This window comes from Nycticebus coucang, chromosome 11 (genome assembly GCF_027406575.1).
Source record: "Nycticebus coucang isolate mNycCou1 chromosome 11, mNycCou1.pri, whole genome shotgun sequence".
Taxonomy (NCBI): Eukaryota; Metazoa; Chordata; class Mammalia; order Primates; family Lorisidae; genus Nycticebus; species Nycticebus coucang.
The window spans coordinates 65,335,952-65,344,293 of NC_069790.1; positions in this window are offsets into that span (position 1 = coordinate 65,335,952).

Genomic DNA, 8,342 nt, shown 5'->3' on the forward strand with positions numbered 1-8,342 from the left:
TATGTTGGTACATGTTAATTTTTTTTATATATGACAGTGCAGGTTGTAGTTTCCCCAACATCTTTGCTTGACTTCCATGGCTACTGATCCGTAAAGTTAATAAAGAATTAATGAGACTAGTCTTTACCAAATAGAAATTGTCATGTTTATTTGGCAATACTAAAGTTGAAAAAGAATAATCATATGTAATTTACTTTTATTTGGCTATAAACTACTACAGTTTTAAGCAGAAAGATAATTTTTTTGTTGTTCACACCTTCTTTACTCTCAGTGGATATAAAATTGATGTATGAGAGAGCAATATAATAATAGGGCTTTGGAAATGGATTTTTTAAATTATATTAAGACTGTCGAATTATTTTTTTTTAAGCAGGGATCAAAATTAGACATTGAGTACTGACTTGATTTCCCTTTCCTAACTTCCCAGAATTTCTGAGCATGGAAAATGTATCAGTCTGCACCTGATACATAGCAGTGTCAGCAAAATTTCTCTCTCTGCCTTTCTAATACATTTTGAGCATGTAAGAATTTTTTTTTATTCTATTACTACTGCTATGTCCATTTTAGAAATCAGAAGGTATAAACAAAGAAGTAAGTCCTAATAATTTGTTAAACTATACCACTTTTCACTCACAAGAATTGTGCTAATTTGTTTAATTTCTATGTTTATTGTTATAGGTGGATATGTTGAAAGTAATGTGAGTCTGGTCACCAGTAGATGTGTTTACTAATTCAGGTAGAATATTCACAATTAAGATGTGTTCTAAGAATAATTCTCCAAAAATAACTCATAAAAATTTAAAGTTTACTGGTATTAGAAAATGTATTACTAGGTGCATTCAGTGCAAGGAATAGAAATTGTGAGGAAAGAGGTTTAAGCCATGAAGAGTCTGGAATTAAGACTACTTGTTAGCTTCCTGATGTACCATATTTAAATATGGCTTTTGTCTTCAGTGGGGCAATATGACTATTGCACTTCCAGGCATCTTGTTTCCCTCTGAACAAGTAAAGCAGAAAAGACAAAAATCAAAAAAGACAAACAAAAGTGAGGACAAAGTTAAAATCTGGCCTGCAAAAATGAAACTTTATAGTAAGTGGTGCGTCATGCCTTCTTAATTTTCAATGAGTAGAGCCATGTTCCGTGGCCATTCCTAAGTGTGTGGAAACTGAGAAGATGAATATTTGATTTACTCATATTGTTAATTTGAACAAAATTAGGTTCTTTATTAAGGAAAACTAAGATGGATAGCTAGGGCCTGACTCAGAAACTATTTCCCTCCTCAATTTCTTAAAAAAAAAAAGTGGGAGATTTTTATTATTATTAAAATAGACTGGCACTTTCTAATGCATGTACTAAAATAACTCAATGAAACATTTTTTGCTTTTGATTATTTATCTCAAAGAGTTATAAAAAAACCCAGTCACTTACCATCCAAGTTTTAATTGACTATAAAAATTCTTCTCTTCTATGTCAAATAATTTTATAAGAAAAAAATTCATCTCGCAAAATAATGTCATTGCTAACATATCTTATTCTGTATTCTCTCTGATGATGTTGAACACAATAATAGTGTAATTATATTTTTAAGCTGAAATAGAGCGCACTCATTATTTTGTTCTGAAAATTACACTCAGATTAATCATTTAGTAATCCCATAATTGTATGGTTAGTATAATATTAGATGTGCTGAATAATTTAATTTGAATAAACTTGTAGATGGTAACACTTAGAAACCTATTGTTTATGTATACAAGTCCCTAAGATGCTACTGGTAAATTTTAGGAAAGAATTGTTTAGAAAATTGTAATGTGTGTCAGATTATATTTATAATATGAATTTAAAAAGAAAAAAATATGTTTAAGTGGCTAGCTCTCTAGAGTAGAAAATATGATTGTGATTTGTTCCCAGATCATTGATTCACTTATGCTATTTTGCAACTAATTATGTCAAGCAAATTGCATTCAATTGCCATTTCATTTTACAGGGATGTTAGATACATAATGGTGTAATAGATACATAATGATAGTTGATATTTTGTACTGGCTACTCTTAAAAAGTGTTTGCTTTAGATTTTGTAGTTTTATTTCATTCATAAAGTGATATTAACAATAACTGTCTTACAAATATTTAAAAAAATTATCAACTTTTTTTGCTCATGTGTTCTCTTAAGCATTGGTTGCAACCTATTTCAAACATCTCATAACTACCAAATATCTGATAGTCTTTACACTTTTCTTTCCAAGATAACTTTTTAGTACATGTACACATCTTTGTTTCCACATTATGTGTTTATTTTTTCCTCCAAAATATGTATTTTAAGCACTCTAGTAGTGCATTCAAGTGTCAGGTAGGTATTAGGTAATTAAAAAGAGGAAATGTCTCAATCCAATTTCCTATCATGTTACTGATAGCTTTAAATATTGTTTTTTACTTTTCTGATAGGAAAAGGAAAAGATACCCATTTTATGAAATTTATCAAATAAAGTAAAATGTGGAGAACACTAATATTTTCTTTACTGCTTTTCTGAGTTTCTGAGTGAAATATGTTGCAACCAATGCTTAAGATTGTCATATTAATCCATTTTTTATTTTACCTCTTTAGTGTACCAAAATAATTACACTGTCCTAAGTACTTATCTTTTTCCTAATTTTTTCCCTAGAACTTACCATAAGTGTTTTAATGGTCCCATAATATCCTAGTATTAATTTACTTATTCACTCATTTCTCCATCAAATATTTTTGAGTGACTATAATATATCAAAAAATGTACCTGTGCTGATGGTGAGAATAGGTCAGGTCCTTGTATATGTGCCATTTGTATTTCAGTAGAAGAGGATAGTTAACTAAGAGGAAAAAGAATCAGTCTGATAACTTCAAATGCTAATAATATTAATAAAGACAATGAAATAGGTACATAACAGTGACTATAGTGCAAAGGCCCTGAGGAAATAATAAGTTTGGTATGTTCAGGGAACATGAAGAATGTCAATGTGGCTGGGACTTTATATTATTAGGTTTGAGGCAGCATATTTCACCTGTGGGTAACTCTGAGTTATCAAGCTTTTCCATCTGATTTTAAAGCTATGAATCTTGAATGAAAATGGGGTTTATGACATCAGCAGATCTTTGCATGATTCAGACATAGTATTAACTTAGCCAGTCTACTAAATTGGATATGTATTTGGGTATTTAAAAATTCTTGACACTTATTTTCAATTTATTCTCCCAAAAGTTTGTGTTTACTTACACTTCCAATAACAGCATGAAGAGAGCCCAAGTCATTGAACTTGGAAGCATTTTATTATTTTTAATATGCTACATTGTAAATAGGTGACATAAAATTAAACCAGAATATATTATTTTGTAGTCATTAAATCTATAACAATCTAAATACATAATAAGTAACATAGACATAAACATTCATATTTATAAATGAAGCATAATGATCCTTAAATATTTCCTGAATAAATGTAAAATTTAAAAAACCAGTAAAGGAAATAGAAGAACAAATTTGGGACTTGGACATGATCATTTTTTATAGTCTGATTATTGCATCATGAGTAAGAACTTCTGAAACCATGAAAAAAATAGCTGAGTTATTTTAATTCACAGGCTTATTCCAGTTGTACTGTATCAATATTATGATTAATAATGTGCAAATAACTTAAAATAATGTTAGATTTTATGACAGTCAGGTATTAAGCATTACTTATAAATATCAAACATTCTTTCAATTTCAAGGTACTCTTTTGACCTTGAGTAACTCAGAAACGACAGAAGATTTTTTTTCTTGTAGCAAGTAGTACATATAAATCAGAAATATGCCTTGAGCAAATGGAAAATTCATAGACAACTTATGTTTTATACAAATATTCTAGAGAACAGGTTTAGAATATCATGGGCATATTACATATGTGGGTTTTAGGAGAAAGGCATTTTCCAATTGCATTCAGAGGGGAAGGAAAGAAAGCTCCTAACACTAAAATTTATTTTAAAGTGAATATATTAATAGGAATATTCAGATACGTGAACACAAATATGGCAACTCTATCACCAAGCTTTTTAAAATTAATCAATAGAAAAAATACCTAACAGTTGCTAGGTTGGGAATTACCAATTCTTTAAGGTTATCAGAAGCAGAAGAAAATAAAATAACCAATATTTTAAAGAGCTAGCAGCCTGCTTTTTACTCTTTGTTTAAAGTTCTGAAAGCAGTCAGCAAACTAATACATACATTTATCATCACCTGACGTCCGGGCACAAGAATGAAGAGATGTCTCTAAAAACAGTCTTTCCTGGTTCATAGATCAGGTCTGAGAAGTATGAAAAATTGATAGCAAGAAAGTAGGTTTGGCTTAGATTTTTATTTAATTATCTACTTGTGCTGAATTTTGTTTGTCATGGAATATGTTATTATGGATTCATATAAGCTGATGTCCTCTTCCACTTCCTTCCAACAGGTGACCATTACTTTTTTCTCTTTCTGTAGATGTCTATAATAGATTTGAGTATTTTGCTGTACCCCAATTGTTATAACCTGTTTCTCCATCCTTTTTAGGGGATAAATGTGCCATGGTGCTTTCTAGAAAAATATAAAATAAGATCAGACTAAGAAAGTGTATCAGATTCAGTATGTGCCATACCTAAGGGACGGTGTGATGCAGAAGCAGGAAAGCTGAGAAGACTTGAGTCCTGAGCTTACGTAGGCACTTTAGACCTTCGGAGCAGGAGAAAGGAAACATTGTGATATTGGCCATCCATTATGGAAATAATCAGGAATTCAGCAAATAGAATCACTCATATAAAAGCCACACTAAAAGAAGAAATGAACAGAAAAATCTGATTATTTTTTCCCAACAGAGTAAATGCTATGTAGGACAACATCTTTAGACAGGAATATTTAAAATGAGGTGTCGATTTCTGAACCAGCGCTAGAGTGAAAATACTCCATTTCAAAAAATATGTTATTTGTAATGCATCAATAAACATGGTATGCCTACTGTCTGTAAAAAATGTCAGAAAAACAAAATTCTGTTTACAATAAGCTACCTTTCACAAAGAATCCAATTGAATGTTCCTGGAAAATTCTACCAAACATTCAAAACCAGATAATTCTAATGACACTGAAATTATTATAGTGATGAGAAAGAAAAAAAAAAAAAAAAAGATTTCAGAGGTTTCTTAAGAATGCAGATATTGATGCTATACTCAATCAAGATGGCACACAAAAAGAAAAGGTAAGACCGGTCCTACTTAATCACGAATAAACTTTTTTCAGAAGAATCTGAAAGCACACTAAAAACAATACATCATAATTAAGTAGGATTTATTCCAGAAATCCATAGCGGTTCAGTACAATATATCCATTAATATAATTGTTACTGACCACAGCAAAAACTTTCAAAATGTCTAGCAACTATTTGTTAAACAAAACATCAATAAAATAAAAAAAATTACAGTGACTTTCTCACCTTCATCAAATCTATTTAGCTTAGTTGCAAAGCCAATATCTGACACATTAGGAAAAAAATCAGCGTAATTCTAATAAGAGAGTCTTACTATCTTATTGTCTACACTGATTAGCCAGAACAAACAAACAAACAAACAAAAGATTAAGAATAAGAACACAAATACAGTTCAGCAAAAAGGAGAACAGAGGAGGGGAGGAGAGAGGATGTGGGGAAGGAGGGCATTTGGTGGGGATCTCACCTAATGTGCATAATGCAAGGGTACATTTCAAAACAGCTAAGAGTATATCATAAATGTCTTACCACAAAAATAAGTAAGTGAGGTGATGGCTATGTTAATCAGTTTGATTTAAGCATTCCACATTGTGTATCAAATCATCACATTGTACTCCATAAATGTATATAGTTATGATTTAATAAACATAACATTTAAAAAATATATATTTTATTTTTAAAAAACAGTGTCTACTCTGTCTACTTTCATGTAGAAAGATGTGTGCAATAGAAAATTGCATTTTATTTTGCATGTTAAAATGTGAGATGTCAATAAATATAAGAGAACCCTCATAAAAAAAAATTAGAAAAGAAAATAGACCAGTTAATAGTATGCTTGGAAAATTTAAGAGAAAGTTAAAAAAAGAACTATCACAAAGCATAAAAGTGAATACAAACATTTCAGTAAAATTATCAGTTGGGAGTTTGACTTAGAGGGCTCAAAAACCTTCATATATTCAAACAATAATCACAGAAACATCTTATTTAAAAAGAAAACACAGTGAAAGATAATACCTAGGAGAACATGTGTAAATACTGTATGAAGTAAAATTTTTAAATGTTTTGGAAAAACAATCATCTTGAGAAGATGAAAAGACATCCCATTTTGTTGGCTATGACAATTAAACATCCTATCAATCATCACAAGATAAAGTAGAAATTTGATATAGCCTCAACAAAATTACCAAAAGACTTTCACTGGATTTCAACAAGTTGATCATGAAAATCACATTAGAAATAACAATTATGATTGGACAAGGAAACCCCAAACTGAAGATCAACAAGGCAGGCAAGGGAAGATTGGTCCAACCAGATATTTAAATAAAAGTCTTTTCATAAAAACAATGTAGTGCTTTCAGATGAATAATGTACTTTCTTTTTGATGCCAGAAAGACCACAGGCATGAAAAGGCAAGTACAAAAATGGACACAAGTACATACGGAAGTATTTAATATAGTATATGATAAATTAAGACATAGGAGGAAATAGTTTTTGATTAATGTTCGAAAGGCAGTTTGATAGTGATTTTCTTAAACCATAGGTAAAACTAAACTTGTATGTCATACCTTTCCCTCAGATAAACTGCAAATGAATCAGATACAAACATTTAAAAGGAAATCATGCAAGTACTGAAAAAAATTAAGTGGAATTTCAAAAGCCTATGTAGTATGTTTCAAAATTCAGAAGCAATAAAAGGTGAATAAATTGGATAGCCATATCTTGAATTTACATATACGTTCTCTCTTACTATTCAGATATAATAATTTTAACATCCTTAAGGTCCCAGCACATGATCATTAGTTAATTCAAAACAAAAGGGCGGAGAGAGATAGGGATCAGAGGACTGGAAATGATAAATGTATGTCTGATGAGACTACTGATATTTAATAGGAGGAAAAAATACATAAAATGGGTTTCAGTCTATGGTCATCTAATATAGTTATATGTATATATAATATACATAGTTCCAAGTATGTAAAACATCTAAGAACATGCCTTTAAAGTACTTAAAATAGTAAGCAGAATTATAATAAATACTGAAAATACATGCTCTATAACATAAACATTTTTTTTGAAATAAAATTTCACCATGTCACCCTCGGTAGAGTGCCATGGTGTCACAGCTCACAACCACCTCAAACTCTTGGGCTTAAGCTATTCTCTTGCCTCAGCCTCCCAAGTAGCTGGGAGTGCAGGCGCCTGCCACAACGCCCAGCTATTTTTTTGTTGCAGTAGTCATTTTTGTTTAGCAGGCCTGGATTGGGTTCAAACCCACCAGCCCTGATTAATCCACTGAGTATGGATGCCGAGCCTAGCACAAATGTTAAATATAGAACACTGAGGAAGAGAAAAATCACTAAGTTCTGGATATAATTTCAAAAATGGTATTTGCTATAAGGTAGAACCTGTGAAATTAAGATAAACTTAGGAGAGTGGAAAACATACAGAAGTATAAAAATAAATTAATTCATCTAATACTTTTAAATATATTATGGATTTTCATTGTTATAAAGAAATAACTTCAGAAAACTTTATTTCCGTGCTATTCCTGGATTACTTGTTACCTGGACTATCCCCAGTTGCCTTCATGAAGAAAACAAGATACCAATATGCTTGTGTTAGTGCTAATCAAAATGTAATCAATATGAGGGAAACTACTCCATTTTGGAAAAGGCAAAGGGAAATGGACCTATTAGTAAGTAGGTGGAAAGGAAAATGCTGTCACATTTCTGAAGGGTGGTCTGTATAATGACCATTAATAAGGTTCTCATTTTCACTGACCTGGTAATTCCAATTCTAGGATATTTTTTTAAGAATAATTAGTGAAGGATACTAGTTTATCGCAAGTGAAAGTTCTTTGCAGAGTTGTTTATAGTAATAAAATTTGAAAATTATAAAGCTTTTGAGAATTAAGGAACTGAATGTATTTTGGCACATCTTAAAATAGAAAATTATTCAGCCAAAACATTAGCATTTGAAGCAGATTCGGTGTCAGAGGAATCGAACAGAGCTAAGAAAAGCGATTTCATATGCATAGAAAAAAAGACTAGGGAATATTAACAAAAATGTAAATGATTGTTTTATCTGGGTAGTGGGA